Genomic DNA, 20,681 nt, shown 5'->3' with positions numbered 1-20,681 from the left:
AAAGCTAAGTCTCTCATAGTTGATCATTGCAAAATGTTGCTGTTACTGTGTAGAATGTTCTGGTTCTCAGAGCACGTATTCTTAACTGAGGTCAATGGGTTTATTTTTTAAAAATATTTTAATAATTGTATTTCAATATAATTGGCTTTCTTTGTAATCCTATGTATTTTATTCTATGTATTTAAGAATATTATTTTAAGAACAGGTCCATAGACTTCATCATGTGGCCAAAAGGGTCCATGACACAAAAACAAATTTAATAACCTTTCAGTATAGCAAGAAGTGTATTTAACGAGGACTTGGAACAGTTGGTTTTCTTACTGGTTGAGTGACAGGCAAGTATTCATAATTGCTTTAAGCCTCAATTTACTCATCTGCAAAATAGTGACAATAATATAGGGTTGAAAGGAAAGTGCTTTGAAAATCATAAAATGCCATGTAAATATAAGTTATTCTTATAGTTTTAAATAATATGAAGAACCAAGATTAATTATGCTTCTTAGTATGAATTAATAATCTTTGAAATCTCTAGTTAGGGGTCACAGTGGATAGAATGTGGGACTTGGAGTCAGGCAGACCTGAGTTCAAATCTTATTTCAAATATTTAATAGCTGTGACTTGGGCAAGTTGCAAACTTTATGTGCCTAATTTCCCTCATCTGTAAAATGGGGATAATAATAGCACTTAGCTCCTAGGGTTGTTTTAAGGCTCAATTGGGATGAAATATGTAAAGTGCTTAGCAAACCCTAAAGTAACATATAAATGATAGCTATTACTAATATACCTAGTATAATATTAATTTTTAGGTAATGCTAGCTCATATAGTATTCAGAGATGATGGGAGGACACATGAAATTACTGGATTCATTTTTTACTTTTCTTAAATCTGATTTGAAAATATTTCCCATCCTCTATTTTTCATAAAGTAAAAAAGATTACATATTAAGTAATGCACACTATTTTTTATATTGCATAGGATAAAATCTAATGGGCTCTAGCAAAGAAAAGAAGAAATGAAGGAAGAAAAGAAGGAAGGAAGGAAGAAAGGAAGAGAGAAAGGAAGAGAGAAAAAAAGGGAAGGAAGGAAGGAAGGAAGGAAGGAAGGAAGGAAGGAAGGAAGGAAGGAAGGAAGGAAGGAAGGAAGGAAGGAAGGAAGGAAAGAAGAAGTCTTTCCTAGCTATAGTTATTTCTTACCCTTCTGAATGCCTACAGTATTTACAGACTAAACAAATGAATGACTCATTTGTTAAGGTCTTACTATGTGAGAAACACTTTGCTAAGCACCGAAGATAGAACAGTATGACAGTCCCTGACCTCAAGGAGCTCACGTTCTAATGGGGGAGATAATGCATATGGAAGATGTCAGCTGCAAATCAGATGGAATAATCCCATGATCCTTAGGGTGCAGTGGCAAAGCATATGATCTGTGCTGCTAAACTTTGTACTTTCTTGTATGAAACATTTAAGTGACAATTCATGACAGTATATGAGAAAGGCAGCATGTTATAATGAAAAGTGCACTATAGTAGGAGTTAAGATCATAGATTTGGGGATCTTACAGACCTCAGAAGCCATTTAGTAAAACCCTCTCATTTTACAGATGAGGAAAATGGGCCTAGAGAAGGTGACTTACCAAAATTCACACAGGTAGTGTCAGAGGGTGTGATTTGAACTCCCATTTCCTAACCCCATGACCGTCCCTCTAACCCCTGCACCATATGGCTTAAAATGAGAGATCTAAATGTAAATGCTCTCAGAGCCTGTGTTTATTTTTTTCCATACTAATGATGATGCCAAATTAGAGGGCGTTCTATTCTTACTGCATAGTCAATAATAGCTGAAGGACAGTGGCCAATAGAAAGGCTGGCTGCAAAGAGGAGACTTTTTAGGTTACCTTAAAAATTGAATTTTATGGTCTTGGGGGAGGTGGAGCCAAGATGGCAGAGGAAAGGCTGTGACTCTCAGAGCTCCCAGCAGATCTGTCCACATACCTCCAAAAATGCCATAAGACAACTGCTGGAGCAGCAAACCCCACAAAAGAACAGAGTGAGATCATTTTCCTTTTTTTTTTTTTTTGTGGGGCAATGGGGGTTAAGTGACTTGCCCAGGGTCACACAGCTAGTAAGTGTCAAGTGTCTGAGGCCAGATTTGAACTCAGGTCCTCCTGAATCCAGGGCTGGTGCTCTAACCACTGCGCCACCTAGCTACCCCGTGAGATTATTTTCCAGTCAAAGGTGGCTTAGAAGTTTTGCAGGAGTGGTCTGTTATATCAGAGGAGCTCTCACAGATCCAGTCCCAGTGTGGTAAAAATTATTTGTGGTAAAAATTATTGGAATTTAGCTGACTCATTTGGGAGGGGGCACACCTAGCCCACACTGAAGTCACTACTGAGGTCAGAAGGAGAACTCTCCATAGGCAGTTTTTGAAGGACCTCCCCTTTTGGGGGAGGGAGATTGAATGCTCATTGAGGGGAGGGAAGAAGTCACTTCGAGAACACTCTCAGAACACTCTCGCCGTTGGCTGCTCTCTCTCTTCTCTGTTTCCTGGTGATGTGAGAAAGGTAACAGACTTCCCAGGTGTGGTGAGTGAACACAATAAACCCTGCATTATTTTGAATTAGCTTAATTAGAAATCATCTGGGGATTGTATAGACTTAGGTTAGAGTTAGGAGGATTTATCTGTATTTCTTTTTCCCTATTTCCTTATCTTTGATTTTTTATTCATTTCACCTTTGTTGTTTAATTAATTCCCAAGTAATAAAATCTGATCCTTTTGTGGAAAAGAAGCTGTAAGGCTCCTTTCTTATTGGCCTGGGAGAAATATCTAAAAGGGCAGTTTGAAGGGGAGGGAACTTTGAACCTAGAGGTCCCTCATTATTTCCGGGACCCCAATATTTCAGCGAATCACCCAATTAATGCTCCATATATTAAATTTCGGCCCCTACACTGGCAGACCATGCCTCCAGAGCCTTGGAATCATTAGCATCAATGGCTTCTTCTGAATCTCAACTCATGGACTGGTGAGGGGGTCCAGTGGTTGTCTGGGGGGAAATAGTGGGGATCTCTGCGGGCACAGAGGTGGAGCACATTGCCCAGGAAGCAGACTTGAGTGGCAGAAGCCCAGTGGGGGAGGGACACAGGCAGACCACAGAGAATCAGATTTCAATCATATTTCTGCTTCCAGATTAAAAAGCAAACAGGCCTGTGGTTACTTACAGGCCAGGCAGGCTGAGAATGAGCCTCTCCTTAAATTGTACCACCTGGGACCCCGTGAATCTTGGGACAGGCATCCTGAAAGCAGGGGCCCACTTTAAGAAGGAGTTAAAAGGCATGAAATAGGTGGGCAGGATGAGCAGGCAGAGAAAGCAGCAGACCACAGAAAGTTTCTTTGTTGACAAGGTAGATGAAAATACACCCTCAGAAGAAGATAATAACAAAGTCAAAGCTCCTACATCCAAAGCTTCCAAGAAAAATGTAAATTGGCCTCAGGCCATGGAAGTCCTCAAAAAGGACTTTGAAGACAAAGTAAGAGTAGTAGAGGGGAAAGTGAGAGTGGTAGAGGAAAAAATAGAAAGAGAAATAAGAGTGATGCAGGAGGGTCATGAAAAAAAGTCAACAGCTTGAAAAGCCAAATTGGACAAATGCAAAAGGAGGTGCAAAATCTCTTTGAAGAAAATCATTGCTTAAGAATTAGGATAAAGCAAATAGAAGCTAATGACTTTATAAGAAATCAAGACACAATAAAGCAAATCCAAATGAATGAAAAAATAGAGGGCAATATGAAATATCTCCTTGGAAAAATAGCTGAACTGGAAAATAGATTGAGGAGAGATAATTTGAAAATCACTGGATTACCTGAAAATTATGACCAAAAAAGAGCTTAGACATTATCTTCCAAGAAATCGTCAGGGGAAATTTCCCTGATATTCTAGAAGCAGAAGGTAAAAAAAAAATTGAAAGAATCCATCAATCACCTCCTGAAAGAGATCCCAAAATGAAAACTCCCAGGAATATTATAGCCAAATTCCAAAGCTCCCAGGTCAAGGAAAAAACATTGCAAGCCACTAAAAATAAACAATTCAAGTACTGTGGATCTACAGTCAGGATAACCAAAGATCCAGCAGCTTCGACATTAAAGTATCAGAGGGCATGGAATATGATATTCCAGAGGGCAAAGAAACTTGGATTACAACCAAGAATCACCTACTCAGCAAAACTGAGTATAATGTTTCAGGGGGGGAAATGGAACTTCAGTGAAAAAGGACTTTCAGGTATTTGTGATAAAAAGACCTAAACTTAATAGAAAATTTGACTTTCAAATACAAGACCCTAGAGAAGCATTAAAAGGTAAACAGGAAAAAGAAATCATGAGGAATGCTAAAAGGTTAAACTGTTTACATTCCTACATGGGAAGATGATACTTCTAACTCATAAGAACTTTCTCAGTATTAGGGCAACTAAAAGGAATATACTTAGAGGGCACCGGTATGAACTACATACGAAGATATGATATCTGTAAGACATTTATTTTTTGTTTATCCTTTTTGTGTGGGGCAGGAAGAGTGGGGTGGCTTATATCTGGGGCTAGATTTGGGCTCAGGGTCCCCTGGGTCCAGGGCAGGTGCTTTGTCTAAGTGTGTTACCTAGCTGCCCCTACTTAATAGATTTTTAAATCCCCCCCCAATTACATGTAAAACCAATCTTTAACATTATTTTTAAAACTTTGAGTCCCAAATTCTCTCCCTTCCCCCGCCCCCATTTCAAGAACACAAGCAATTTGATATGTTTACACGTTTAGTCATACAAAACATTTCCATATTACTTATGTTGTGAAAGAAAACAGACAAAAGAACCTCAAGAAGAATAAAGTAAAAAATATGCTTTAATCTGTATTCAGACACCATCCGTTCTTTCTCTGGAGATGGACTACATTCTTTATCATAAGTCCTTCAGAGTTGTCTCAGAGCACTGTATTGCTGAGAATAACTAAGTCATTCACAGCTGATCATCTTACAATATTGCTGTTACTCTGTACACCATACATTTCACTTTGCATCAGCTCATGTAAGTCTTCCCAGGTTTTTCTGAGAGCATCCTGTATGAAGCTGTTACCTAGATCCCAATGGGAGTGCTCCTACATTTTGTAATTCTGTTTTGCCATCAACTTGGATAAATTAATTTTTTTTTTACTACGTGTGTACATTGTAGAACTGGTATTTGGTAGGAATGGTGTTGGCTGTAAAGTGTTGAGCCAAGTGTTATATCATTGGCTGTAAAGGTTGAGGTCCTCCTTTCCTCATTAATGAATAGCACTCCGAAGTTTAACTTGAACCTGAGACTATAATCCCTAGACTAATCATATTTATGGTGGCACATATATATAATTCTACCCCAGTACCATTTCTCTCTGAGGAGAACTGAACTTCTGGCTTCAAACTCCTGCTTCTGTTCCCTTAATGAAGGGTGGGGAGAGATGAGGCTAGAGATTTCTATTCTGCCTCCCTTTGAGACATATGACACCCTTATGCTACATGGAGGAGTACCGCCTTGCTATACATAGGGGCTCTACACTAACCATTTCTGGCACTTATATGATACTTTGTGGTTTTCAAAGCATTTACAAATATCTCATTTTATCTCTACAACAACCCTGTGAGGTAGTCGCTATTGTTATTCCCATTTTGTAGATGAGGAAATTGAGGCAAATAAAGATTAAGTGATTTGTCCAGGGATTTGTCCTTGTAGCTAGTATCTGAGGCTGGATTTGAACTCAGGTCTTCCTCAATCTAGGACCAGCACTCTATCCACTGGTCTCCCTCAAAGACCCAAACCCAAAGCTACCAGGTATTTCTGGTACCAAAACCTGATCATTTTTTTAAACCAGGGCTTTAAAGCTCTAATCAATAGATTATTGTTTATTAAGACACACAATCCAGTGAAATTATAGACAAAGTACTGGATTTAATAAAGGGAAGCTTGAGGAGCTCTGTGTTCTTGATGGTCATCAATAGGAAGGTTTGTTTTGGGGTCCACATATGTGATTTGACTCATGTAAGAAACTCCCTCCTTTGTCTCCTTTGGAGCCAGTAGAAGTACAGGGAGTGTAGTACAGGGAAAAGAACCCTGGCTCTTGAGTCAAAGGGCCTGTGTTCAAATCCCCCCTCAGACCCTTATTGCCTGTGTGACCTTGAGAGAGTGACCTTACATCTCTAAATCTCAGTTTTCTCTTCTGTAAAATGAGGGTGTTGGACTAGCTGACCTCTGAGGACCCTTTCTGTTCTGGATGTATGTTTACTTATATAGTGTATTAAGCCTGTGAAGTAGGTAGTAGAATATTATTATATCCATTTTCTAGATGGGCCGTCTGAAACAGAGAATTTAAGTGGCTGACCAAGGGACACACAGTGTAGTAGAATAAAAATATTTAGACTTCTGGGTCTACTCTCTCTTGCAACAGAGTGGCCCTGTTCTAGATATACTTCATGCTCCTGCCTATTAAACCACCTTTTCTGGATCTCTTCATAACTGACTAGATACTTATATGTTCAAGGAAGTCCTGCTAATTAGAGCCAGATGTGGTAAACCAGGCCGCTATGCCTGAGTAAGCCCCCTGCCTCCCCCACTGGTGGGCCGACTCAGGTATTCCTGCACCAGACTGAGATGAGCAGGGTGGATCTGTTATAATCTGGGTTCCAGATCAGAAGGATCATATCCTGCTGGATCTTTGATATTTTCCTCCTCCTGCTGTGGCCTATAGCTCATTTTACCTGAGGCCTGGTTACTCACTCCCCTATCTTCCTCACCATTGCTGACTAAGTTTCGAAAGGGTGCTGGACTTTGGAATCTTCTTTTTCGTGACCAATTCATCTATACCCTTGCTCCCTTTATCCTTGTTGCCTTTCTCATTTCAATTTCTTTTTGGGTCTTCTATCTTCCCTTGTACAAGGCAAAATGATCCTGTAATAAAATTGTCTATTGCTTTAGCATCACAGGCTGTTCTGACTCTTCCATGGAGCCTCTAAGTCATCCTCCCCCCAAAATGTTTATTGGATGAAGACTAAATGTCAGAGTATGAATCCAAGTCTCCTAACACCAGAATCTCTTGCTATTACATTATGGTGCTTCTCTCAAGCAAAAGCATTGATTCAAAGCTCCTTCTGCATCATAATGTACTACTAAAAGCCTTGGACAGAGAAATGACCTTAGTTATAGAGGAATGGCATGATCCACAGGCAATTTATAAGATGGGCCCAAGCTCTGCCTTACCAATTAACACTCACTAAGTGGACACACTTCCACATACTGGGAAAGGAATTGGGAAGATCTGAGTTCAAATTCTGCCATAGACATCAGGCATATGAGCCTGAGAAAGTCATGTAACCTCTCAGTGTCTCAATTTACTCATCTGTAAAATGGGGCTAACAGTGGCATTTACCTCCCTAGGCTCTTGTGAGTGTCAAACGAGACAATTATAAAGTGTTTTGTGAATCTTTAAGTCCATAGAAGTGCTATTATTATTATTAATTAGCCAGATAGACTTCAACAGGCCAACAGTTCTTCAACTAGACTAATTGTGAGTCATTATGCCTGGATTCATTTTGTTCTCAGTGTTTTCACAGCAGCTCTACCTCTGGCCAACAGAGTAGATTTTCCACATTATCCAGTATATATTCCCCACTTCTTGCTGTGATCACCTCCCATTTACACTACATATATCTTGTATATACAATATTAGTATGTTCCTACTATCACCTTCCCCCCCACCACCCCTGCCCTGTTAGAATGTGGGCTTCTTGAAGACAGGGACTTTTTTTTAACCCTTTCTTTGTAACTCCTGTAGTTGGTACAAAATAAATACTTAATAAATGTTTGTTGATTGGCTGGCTGACTGGTTTGACAAGGTTAGTACAGTGCCTGACACATAGTAGGTGTTTAATAAATGTCTACTGATTGGTTTGCAGTGAGAATACAGTATGTCAGGATCAACATTGAGGCTAAGTAGGAGGTAGCTGTAATGTAGGGGAAAGAACACTTGATTTTCAGGGGCAGACTTGACTTTGTGTTCTGACTCTGCTACTGACAATCTGTGTTTCCCTGAACATGTCCTTCCACTACTTTGGGTCTCACACTCCTTGGTCTATAGAATCCAAGCTCTAAAAAGTCTGTGGTACTGAGAAATACTAATGAGCATTTCTCACCCTGACATTTCTGCAACAACTGTCCTGTCCTCTAAAAGGGTGTATTATCTCAACGACTGTTCCACTGAAGGCTCATTTTTTTACTTTGCTATATTTAGACTGTTTTCTGGCAAATCCATTTGCAAAATGAATCATAGTATAAGAGAGATGGATGCATCGGCCAAATCGAGCCACTTAGGATGACTCTACTTAGGTTATAGAGACCTGGACCTTGGCAGTCAATATCTAAATCTAGATACCCCCAAAAGCCTAATTTCAAAATAAATATATTCCATCAAAGGCTTTCAGTGTACAGAGTCCCCATTATGGAAGAGGATGGTTATCATTAACATGAGGCTTGTTTTCCCTTTTTGTCATGCTATAGGGATCACAGTAAATAATTAAGACTATCATTTTAATTCATAGTAATTAGTAAATATGATTTAGACCAGCAGTTTCCCCCTTCCCTCACTCTCCAGTCCCTTTCTCATATTTGAAGCTAGATGGTACAGTAGATTGAGTGTTACACCTAGAGTCAGGGAGAGCCTGAGATCAAATCTGGTCTCAGATACCTACTAACTGGGCAAGTTACTTGTCCTTATTTTTACTTCGGCTTCCTTATTTCTAAAATGGGGATAGTAATAGAACTTGGGCAGCTAGATGGTGCAGTGGGGAGAGGGCTGGGTCTGAAGGTAGGAAGATTCATCTTCACCAGTTCAAATCTGACCTCAGATACTAGCTGTGTGACTGTGGGTAAGTCATTTAACTCTGTCTCAATTACTCATCTGTAAAATGAGGTGGAGAAGGAAATGGGAAATTACACTAATATCTTTGCTAAGAAAATCCCAAATGGGGTCATGAATAGTGGGACACAGCTGAAAAATAGCACTTACCCCACAGGTCCTTATAAAGATTAAATGAAATAATATTTGTAAAGTGTTAAGTGCAGTGCCTTGCACAAAATAGGAAATTAGTAAATGCTTGTTTCAGGGCTGGGCTCTTTGAACCTCTGGAGGGAAAGTCTAGCCTAGTCTTGTTGTTGCTTTCTTGGACTATTGAATGTTATTCTAGACTCTGAGGGATGGCTCAGGCTAGGGACCTATAAGCTTGTAGCACTCCCAAAGTGGTCTGACCCATAGAAAAGTCTGATTGTTGTCCCCTTCCCTGCAAATTTCTGACCTGGCTTTGGGTGTGAGCAACAATAGACTTCTGGACTCAGCTGCTCTCACCCAACTTTTGAAGCTCTGTTGGTTCAAAGTGATAGAATTGTACCCTGCCTTTGGTCTGGGATTCTTGCCCTTGCTATTCCTCCACATGCTTCAGACAGGAATAGAAATTGAAAGTTAGACTTTACTCCTCTCCTGTGGTTCAAGCCATACCCCTGTTTGCTTCTGACCTTACTTTTCTCTTAGGGCACTTCTTAGGGCCTACAACAATTCCTTATTCCAGAATGACACTCTTGAGCAAAGGTCTTCTTTTCAGATCTGCTCTGGATCTGTGACCAGGGTAGAGGCCAACAAAGCTGCTAGTTGACACCTTTTCCCAAAGCCTATACTGGGCCATGTTGCTCTAGTATGGGTCTTAGACCTCCCTTTCCCCCAATGCCAAACCTTTCCCTGAGTATCAGAGTGCTCCATGTGGTGTGGTCCTGGTCAGACTCTGCCCCTGCTGTCTACAATCTACTCTGTCTCCTTATGCCTACCTGGGAAGGAAAGATTACTCACTATACCTTTTTCTTGGATTATTCATTAGATGCATTCTCTAGATATTTCTAGAAGACTTTTGGAGGTGAGATGACTTGAATTTCTTCATGGTCTTTGCCATCTTGGTTGCACTTCCCTCCAAGAAATGCTTAATGGTAGCCTTGGGGTAGAACATCATCAGAGCTGTATGTGCTTGTTCATGTGGCCTGGAAGAGTTCCTAGAAAATGCCAAGTTCTTGGACCAAACCTTTGAGAGGCAGTGGTGTAACCTTTCAGACACATGGTAGCCATGAAGAGGGGAATCACCTTAGTGGTGAGAATTCTTAAGAGCTCTAGCCCTCCAAGTTTGAGTCTCAGAATCCAGCTGTCTAGCCAAAGAAAATAGATTTAACAGGTTGCATAGGCTAGTTTTCTAGCAGGAGAAGAGGGATTTATGGGGCAGCACCAACTTCAAGGGTTGCTTTGCAAGTAATCCCAAATTCAAGTGTATAGGGATTCAATCTTCTTTCAAAGGAATCAGGGAAATTTCATTAGTAGCATGATCCTTAGAGAAAGAAATTATATACCTGGGGGGAGGGGGCTGGAAGAAGAATCAGGAAAGGAATGAAGCTGAAGTATGGGCAGCAAAGGGCCCAGGTCTTGCCTTCCACTATTCCCCTAAATTATTCAGATACTTTACATACACTGGGAATGGGATCGACTCTTTGGCAACACCAACAGAGTTTCCCTTCTTAAGGGAAGAAATACCACAGAATGGCACCGTGAGTCTGGAGGACTGTACATGCCCCCGTGAAAAGTGGGACTCATTAGAACATTTGGTGGTAGTGGTGAGGTACCCTGCTGGTAGTCAAAGTTCATTTCCTTTCCAAAGGGAGTTCATACCACAGGGTGTGCTATGAAATTAGGGAACTGTAGGATAGTGTTTTCACTTCCCACAGAGGGAGAATAATTATATTGATTATTTATACAAATCACATATATGTTACTGCATTTGTTTATCAGTTTCTATGAGCCCTTTGTGGTTTTCCTATTTTTTTTGAGGTGGAATAAATGTTGTTTTGTGCCTGACAAATACATTTTTCTTAAATGGTTCCTTATGATCATGGAACGATTTTACCCTCATAGAAACAAGCTATGCAAAAGATATGTTCAGATATTTTCCCAGTAAAATTCTACATGGAGGTAGATAGAAGGTCAAAAAGTTAGTGATACTTTTGAGATGGTTCCCAACATGTTGATTTTTATCTGTGTAAGCACAGAGTTTAGGACACTGGACCAGAGGTTATGGAAAGTTATCGAATGGAGGAAAAGATGCTTGAGGAAATGTGTTAGGACAGAATGATTGCTGAACTTGGCCTCAGGAGGTTTTGGATTCAATTCCACCTCCAACAATTACTAAGTGTGTGACCATTCACTTAATCTCTCTGAGCCCCCTTTACTCCATTTCTTCACCTATGAGATGAACATAGTGCTATCTGTAGCATCTTTTCTTGCAGGATTATTTTGAAGATCCTATGAGATAATCTATGTAAAGTGCTTTGCAAACCATATAGAATATTTTAAAGTGTCCCAAAAGTCTCAGTGCTGCTTAAAGTTTCAATAAGCTCACATTTGTACCCTGTATTGTGGTGGCTGACATGTAAGCCACCCTTCTTCTATACAGCAGATGAGCAGTTATGCTGGTGATCCTTTTGGTACTGGGAAACACGTGGCTATCAAGGGTCCAGCAGTTTTTACTTGGTCTCCTTTTGAAATGCATCCTTCTCATAAAGTAGTTCTTCCACTGGGGAACATGTAAACATATCCATCAGCTATGGGCTTTGAGTGGTTGATGATGCTTTCTAAGCAAACTGCTTTCTACAGTGTTCCTTCTACATACATTATTTTCACTAAGGCACTTTTGCTCTCACTGGAACCCCTCCAGAATGGATTCCCTGCGTCATTAAGCAAGGAATTGCTATACTATGTTAAAGGTGACAACCACATAGGGATCATGGAACTGGTCTATGAATTGCTTGCTGGCCTGTGTCTTCATCCACTTTAAGTCCCTGAAATCTGAGAGGGAATATGATTCCCTCACAATGATAGGATGTTAGAATTGGAAAGAACCTCAGGTACCTAACCCATCAAGGATCCCTCCTTCAACATCCTCAACAAGTTGTCCTACAGTCTTTGCTTGAAGACATTCAACAAAGGGGAACCTCAATACTTTTTGAAGCAGCTAATTCCACTTTTGCATCACTCTAATCATTAGGAAGTTAATACATCAAACTCAAATTTGCTTCTTTATTTGTTCTTAATTTTGCCTCCTGGGATCAAGACAAATAATTTTAATCTGTCTTCTAAATAAGTCTTTCAAACATTGAAAATGACTACCATGGGAGCAGCTAGGTGGCGCACTGGATAAAGTGCCAGCCCTGGATTCAGGAGGACCTGAGTTCAAATCCGGCCTCAGACACTTGACACTTACTAGCTGTGTGACCCTGGGCAAGTCACAGAACTCCCATTGCCTCGCCAAAAAAAAAAATTTTTTTAGATGGCTACCATGCCTCAAAAGTCTTCTTTTCTCTAGGCTAAATATCCCTAGTTTCTCCAAATGATACTTATATGATGTTTCCTTGAAGTCCTTCATCATCCTGATTGCCTTCCTCTGGGTGGTTTCAAGCTTGATCCTTCTGAAAACGTGGCACTCAAAACTGAACAAAATATTCCACATCTGATCAGGACAGAATTTAGTAAGACTTTCACCAACTTACTCTTGAGTGCTAAAATGTTTCAATACAGCCTAAGAAAACCTCTATAATATAATAGCTCTAGAAATTAAAGTCCCCTTATCATTAGGAGAAGGCTTACCCAAAGTACAAAAGGCTTTTACATGTCATTAAAAAATATGTCATTAGAGTTGCCACCTTTGATCTACTTTATCCTGGACAGATACCAGAGGGAATGACAAATCAGGTCATTGGTGGCAATCTGCACTAGTAACTGCTAGAGTGTCCTGTCATATGTCTTCATACCTTGGAGAACAGTTTTAAGACAAGGGTTAAAGATTATTTCAAGGTTTAGAAGGGTCACCAAACCATTAACTCCTCTCCTTTTCTGCCATTTGCTACCTCAATCAATCAAAAAGTATTTGTTGAATACATGTATGCCTAGTGCTATTCTAAGGTTCTGTGGCAAATACAGAAGAAATATAAAATATAGTCTCTGATCTTTAGCAACTTACAGTGTAATTGGGAAGGCAAAATGAATCAAAATAAAATAGCAATATGGCACCCAATAAAGAAGTCTTTTCATTAACATTCCTGATACATACATGATCCTATAACTTTTTCCAGGTACAGGGAACTCACTATTTTCCAAGGTGGTATAGTCCAGAGATGTCATGTGACCCCTGGGACAACACTCTCTAGTGCATCCTGAACTAGATTATTAAAATGAAATCAGGCAATGCTTAGCAAAATAAACAAACACACAGTAAAACACAGGTAATATTACATTCTAAAACAAAGCTGATATGTGGTCCATAAGGCACCTTATGTACAGATTAGTGGCTCCCCTTCCATTTGAGTCTGATACAGTCTAGCCTATATTTTGACAGTTCTAATTTTATAGTGCTTCCCTATAATGGGCTTAAATTCACTCCCCTACAATTCCCAGTCCTTAATCCTCATTCTGCCTGCTAGACAAAATCAGTCGAAAGCATAATCCACATGACAGACCTTTAAATATTTGAAGAGAGCTATAATAGGACCCTCACTATATTTTGCACTTGTTAGTCTATGTCTAAAATATCATATTTAATTCTAGGTCATAGGATCCTAGCATTCTAAGTTTTCTCTTCTCCAAGTTATACATTCCTATTTTCTTCACCAAAATATTTTGTTCATATATGGCAGTGTATCCAGAATCTCCAACATCCAGGTCACCCTCCTCTAGATGTACACCAGTCTATCAGTGTCTTCCTTAATTCAATTTTTTAAAAATTTATTAAGTGCTTATGATGTGCAAGGCACTGTGCTAGTCACTGAAATATAAACACAAAAATAAAACAATCTCTGCTTGTGGTCAATTAGCTTGAGTTCTATGGTACCTGAGCCAGTGTTGGAGAGGCAACATGGTACATTGAAAATAATAATGATGATGACAATGATAATAAATAGCATTTATTAAAAGTTTGGGGATACATACACTTTAAAGTTTGCAAAGGGTTTTCCTTGATATCATACTTGATCCTTCCACAAACCTGGGAGATGGGCGATATTAATACCCCCATTTTACAGATGAGGAAACTGAAGTGGTTGGATTAGTATCACACAGCTCATAAAAATCTGAGGCAAGACCAGTCACTCAGCCTCTCTAGGCCTCTGCCATGTGGTACTGCACTAAAACCTCCTTCTAAACCAACTTCAATCCACTAATCAAAACTGTTTAACCAGCTCTGAATCCATCTAACTAAACTTTCATCTAGCCTATACTTTTCTGTCTTACAGCTAGGTGGCACAGTGGATAGAGCACCGGCCCTGGAGTCAGGAGTACCTGAATTCAAATCCGGCTTCAGACCCTTAACACTTACTAGCTGTGTGACCCTGGGCAAGTCACTTAACCACAATTGCCTCACTAAAAAAAAAAGTATATGAAGATTTTTATAATTCTTAACTAAACTCTAAATAAACTTTGTCTATAGAATCTCCCTGATTTGCCCGTCTAATGCTCATCTTTTAAAAGAAAATTAGGTTCATTTGTCAAGGGCAGCAAGGTGGCACAGTGCATAGAATGCTGGGCCTGGAGTCAGGAAGACTCATCTTCTTGAGTCCAAATCCAACCTCATATACTTACTAGCTGTATGACTCTGTGGCAAGTCACTTAATGATGTTTGCCTCAGTTCTTCATCTGTAAAATGAACTAGAGAAGGAAAGGGCAAACCACTCCAGTATTTTTGTCAAGAAAACCCCAAATGAGGTCATGAAGAGTCAGACATGACTAAAATAAATCAACAACAGGTTCATTTGTTATGTTCTATTCTTAAATAACCCATGTCGGCACCCAGTACTTATCTTTTTCTTTCCTAAATTCTCATAAATCATCTGTAGAATAATCCATCCTAGCAGTTTACCACAGATCCACATTGAGCTCACCAGTCTGTATTTTATGGAATCTTAACATTTTCCCCTTTGTAACACCAAGATGTTAGCTATTGAGCCTGTGTATCATGGTGGCCTCCCTTTACCATATTTTGTAGAAGGTCATGACCACAAGTTCATGTATGGATCAAGACTGAGTTTGTCTTTGATTCAATACACAAATTTTTATTGTGTACATGATTCAGTATGGCTATTGACCTCAGGAGTATCATGTCAACACCACCTGAACCAACCCACTGTGAAAATGCAGGGCTTTATGGAATCAGTGATCTTTCCTTTTTAATAGCTGGCATTTATATAGCAATTTAAAATTTGCAAAGTGATTTACATCTATTGTTTTAGTATATCTTCACAACAACTCTATGGGGTAGGTGCTATCATTATCCCCATTTTACAACTAAGGAAACAGAGGCAAATAGAGATTAAGTGATTTACCCAAGGTCCAGCTAGTAAGTGTCTGAGGTCAGATTTAAATTCAGGTCTTCCACTGCACCACCTAACTAAAGAAACTGAGGCTAGGAGTACTTAAATGAAGCCAGGGTCAAAAAAATAGTACATATCCAAGGTAGTATTCAAATTCATATTTTCTTCACTTCATATTTAGCACTCTATCCACTGTACCCAATTACTCCTCAAATATCATGGATTCACTGTTCCCAGATTTCCAAGATAAATCTAATCCACAATAGTTTTTTATAATTTTGTATAGTTTTGTTTTCCATCATATACTTTTGTGCCAGTTAATAATAGTCCATTTGTAGCCAGATAAGGCAGTTGTCATGGTAGATGAATGAGTCTAAACAAGACAAGTGAACACATGGTCTCTGCAATCCTGATTAAATTGACTGGTATTAGTCCCAAGTATATGCCTCTGAGTTGAATTGAATTCCATTGTTTCAGTTCTGCATTCCAGGTATCTAACCTTCTAAATCCTTCCCTGCTACATAATGCAAACCTATTGTAACACTAACCATCATTTGAAAGAATTGCTAACTTCATTCTCGTTTCATTTAACCTGAGATACTTGCCTGACTAATCTTTGAATTATTCTCCTAATCTCTATGACTTCATATAGACAAATTAATATGTGATTTCTCATAGAATAAAAACAATAGCCATCCCTTACATAGCACTTTAAAGTTTGCAAAGTGCTTTACCAATATTATCTCATGTAAGACAACTTTTTCCCACCCAAGAAGAATATGGATAAAAATGAGCTGGTATAGAAGGTTAAATTGGCTTAGCAGGGGGAGAGATATGATGACATGGCAATCTGTGTGAAGTCTAAAACTGAGCAAGGAACTGAGAAGAATCTTCCAAGAAGAATCTTCTCTGTGTTGCTTAAAATAGTGTTGTGAGAACCTGGGTGTCATCTTGTCATCTCAAATACTGAGTAATCAATGGAAGGTACAGAGAAAAAACAGCAGGTGGCTCAAGAATATAGAGGGAAAATTGACAAAGAGCTAAAAACCTGCAATGTTGCATTATCTCTGATGGAAAAGTTCAGGATTCCTAATGCTTTCTTCATGAACAGAAAGTCATGTTTTTATTTGAAAATGAAAGGAGACCAGTCCTATTGTTTGGCTGAGGTCCCTACTGCAGAAGACAAGAAAGGAATATTGGATCAATCATAACAAACATATCAAGAAGTATTTGAACTGAGCAAAAAGGAGTATAATCTATGCATGCTATAACATTAGATCTGGCCGTGGAATTCTCTATGTTCTGTGGGCAGCTAGGTGGTGCAGTGGATAGAGCGCTGGCCCTGAAGTTGGGAGGATGTGAGTTCAAATCTCACCTTAGACACTAGCTGTGTTACCCTGGGCAAGTCACTTAACCCCAAGTGCCTTAAACATCAGGGCCCATCCCAGTTGTCCTGATGTATATCTTGCCACTAGATCCAGATATCTCTGAAGGAGAAAGTGAGGTTGGTGACCTTGCACAGCCCTCCCTCACTTAAAAATCCAATTCAGTGCAAGTTATGACATAACCCCAATGTCACAGTCCTCTTCAAGAAGCAACAACAACAATAGGAGATCCTGAACTCTCCAGAGAAAGCTTCTTCCTTGGCAAAGATGGCTTTTGATGAAGCTATTGACGAACTTGATATATTATATGAAGAATCTTACAAAGACAGTATACTGATAATTCATTTACTGAGAAACAATTAGCCATTGTAGACATTGGATTCCCACGAAGATGATGCCAAAGCAAGAGAAGAAGCAGAGAATTCACCAACTTTCCAACTTTTCTCTGCTTCATTCACAAATTCAGACAGTAGAGATCATCATTTATCCTCTATGCTGTTCCACAAATAGTTCTGGTATACAATTTTTGTCAACTATTTATTATTTCTCTTTTGGATTTCTGTATTTCCCATATGGTTTTTATGTTTAATATTAGTGGAGTGGAGCTATTAACATTTAGAGAGTTCTTTCTTTTCATTTGAAGTGGCCAATATGAGAATATGGAATTTTATACATATTTTACATGGGTTTTTTTAATGGTACTTTTGTTACATTGTGATTTCACAAGGCCAGTGTTAAAATAGCTTCCATATCTAAGCAGAACAAAAAAAACAACTGCCTACATATTAGCCTGTCATGTCAGGCAAGGGGTGGGTATTGGGGTGGGGGTAAGAATAATTGGTTCCAGCTATAGATGTAGTTATTTTGAACACTTTAGAATTGAAACATTCATGACTGTGGTTGAAACAGATGTTCAATAGATATTACATGTGAAACTATGTGTGTCTGTGAAGTAGATAATCTCAATGTGTACACCTTTATGAATTACAATTGCAAAAGTGTCCCTTTTAATACAATATTTTAAACTATCCAATTTACTCTGGACAATGGCAGAAATGGTTCACATTCCATTATTTGTAAAGTTACCTGCTGTTTGCTTTCATTATTTTTGCTATACTTAAATAAAAATTAAATAAGTGCTTTAGGAAACATAAGAACAAATGTACAATTAAAGAAGCAGTAAAAATTAATTTCTGTATATCCATAAAGTCACTGTATATCAAGCACAGCAGCAAACCCCAAAAGCCATGCATATGACTTTTTAAAGGTTTTTTTGCTTTTGTGATTTTTGGGGGATACTTGTCTAACATGCATATGCTGTAAAAATAATTAACTGGGAAATAACTTGGACGATTGCTATCTTTATTTAATGTTTTATGTAATTTTCACAAATAATCCAAGCATAATTATCAAGAACATGTTCATGAAGTTGCTATAAGTAAAACATAAGTTTTATGAATGGAAAAATATAATGTCATTTTATCATCATAAAAACTCTAAGAGTTCAGTGCTATTATTGTCCCCATTTTACAAATGAGAAAACTGAGGCAGACAGAGGTTAAGTGGTTTGCCCACAATCATATAACTACTAAGTGTCTGAGGCCAGATTTGAACTCATGTTTTCCTGACTCTAAGTCCACTGTTCCACCTTGTTATATGTACATATACATGCATAATCAACACACATAGGTATGCACACACGTGTGTTATACATACATACATATATGTTTGTTTATGGTATGTGTGTATACATGTGTGTGCACGTGTATGCTTATATGCACTGAATTGGTAAGAAGACATATATATACATATATATATATATGTACATGTATCAGATAACAGATTATAGTTCTTTGGTCATGCAAACAACATCTTTCTGAATTCTGAGGTAAAGTTTGTCTGATCCTGGAAATTTGTACTTCTTTAAAGTATCTGTGCTCTTAAGAGGAGAACCCATGCATGAGGTAGTCTTTTGAAGGATTCTCATATGGCATGAACTAAAGACCCTTCAACATCTGAATTACTTTCCACTGGCTACAGTCCAGTTGGTCAATGCCTTTCCCAAATTATGGTTCATCTAATACTTGTCATTTTATGTAACCTAATCCCAAAACATATGTTCTTACCAATTTGGGTCTTCAATTCCATCTCATCCTTGTTTGTTTCACTCTTTTCAATTTGGAGATCTTTGTCCTTAAAAGAGAAGATGAACAATGAGAAGTGAAGTGGTTCTGCTCTCTCTGGTATCTTTGCCTGATCAGGCAACATGTTAAAACAGAAAGGACACTGCTCTGGGAGTCAGTATTCCTGGAATCTAGTCCTGGCTCTACTACTAATTAGTTATGTGACCTTGGGGCAAGTCATAACTCCTCTGGAATTGTTCCTTTCTTGTAAAAATGACTGGCTTGGATTAGATTAATTCTACTGTCCTTTCCAACTTTTAAATTATATTCTGTCAGGTAACATGATACCATCTGCCCTTCAACATGACCATAGCAGATTTAAAAAAAACACCCACCTTTTGTTTTCTTAATCACTTTATTCTTTCTTAAATTTTATGAGTGTGGGTGTGTATATATGGGTATGTATTTATATGCATATGTGTATGAAAGGACCGGGCCTGAAGTCAGGAAGACTCATCATGAGTTAAAATCTGGCCTCAGACACTTCCTAGCTGTATGACCCTGGGCAAATCACTTAAGCTTGTTTGCCTCAGTTTCCTCATCTGTAAAATGAGCTGGAGAAGGAAATGACAAACCATGCCAGGATTGATTGAAAGCAACTGAACAATAAACACACACATATATGTCCTCCCATACTCCATCCATATCTCTTCAGGGAACAGAGCAAAGTGCATTTCTTCATGTCTTCTCCAGGGCTGAGCTTGATCATTAAACAGCTTTAAATTTCAATTTTCAGTTTTATTTTGTTCTTTTTATTTACATTTCTGTAATTTTCCAGGTTCTGCTTACTTCATCTTCTATTCATTTGTATGGATGTTTCTCAAGCTTCTCAGAAGTCTTTGTGTCCAGGCAATGTCATCTGACCTACTGACCTTGCCTCAGGCTGCCTTGACCTTATGATCTACTTCACTGTTGCAACATTAAGATGTCCAGGCCTTTTCATCTTCTTTACAACTAAATTCCCTTTTGTGTAATGTCTCCCTCAATTAAAAGGTGAGTTCCTTGAGAGATAAAGGTAAAAGTATGTTGGGAGTTTTCAGAGGGCAGGTTGTTAAACATTTAGAAGCACACTCCTGACGAAAACTCTCAAGAGTTAATCCCATTCTTTTCACCTAGATTAATTACTTTTTACTTGGGGCCTCTGTCCCCACCCCACCCCTCCTTCAGAAAGGGGTGAAAGGGGTGGAGAGAAGGAAATTTGACCCTCAAGAGAAATTCACATCCTAAACCAGCCACAGTGACCTCTGCTGGCCAACAGTATTACTCCATGATAGGTTTATGATTTGTTTCCTGAATTCCTTATCTAATTCTTCCTCTCCCATGATAATATTGCTTCCGTTTGTCCTTCAAATCCTTACCCTAGTGCTTCACCCCTAAGATAGTGGATTTCCTCACATCCATCCACTGTCTCCTCTTCTACTCTTTTCCTTTAGAATAAGGCATGCCACCCAGAGACAGCAGTGCATCCTATCCCACCAAGTCTCAGTGATACACATAGGGCCAAATTTATCTCTCTAGTTCTACATTCTTTGTAAATCTGAATAGGAGCCAAGATTTTTCGCTTGGATATCGGCTTCTATGAACTATTGGTCTTCTCTTCTGCTGGTCGTTCCCCTTACTCTTGGTAAGTTGTCAATAGGTTCAAATGTTTTAGAAATGCCATGGAG

General features: G+C 38.9%; 1 pseudogene; it reads left to right on the top strand.

Annotated features, from left to right (window-relative positions):
* Positions 1 to 16,225: 16,225 nt before the first annotated feature.
* Positions 16,226 to 20,681, top strand: part of LOC122747306 — a 75,197-nt pseudogene continuing 70,741 nt past the window's right edge.

The sequence above is a fragment of the Dromiciops gliroides genome, chromosome 3, assembly GCF_019393635.1.
Source record: "Dromiciops gliroides isolate mDroGli1 chromosome 3, mDroGli1.pri, whole genome shotgun sequence".
Classification (NCBI taxonomy): domain Eukaryota; kingdom Metazoa; phylum Chordata; class Mammalia; order Microbiotheria; family Microbiotheriidae; genus Dromiciops; species Dromiciops gliroides.
The sequence above is the reverse complement of the archived record's forward strand: the minus strand, read 5'-3'. Positions and strand labels throughout refer to the sequence as shown.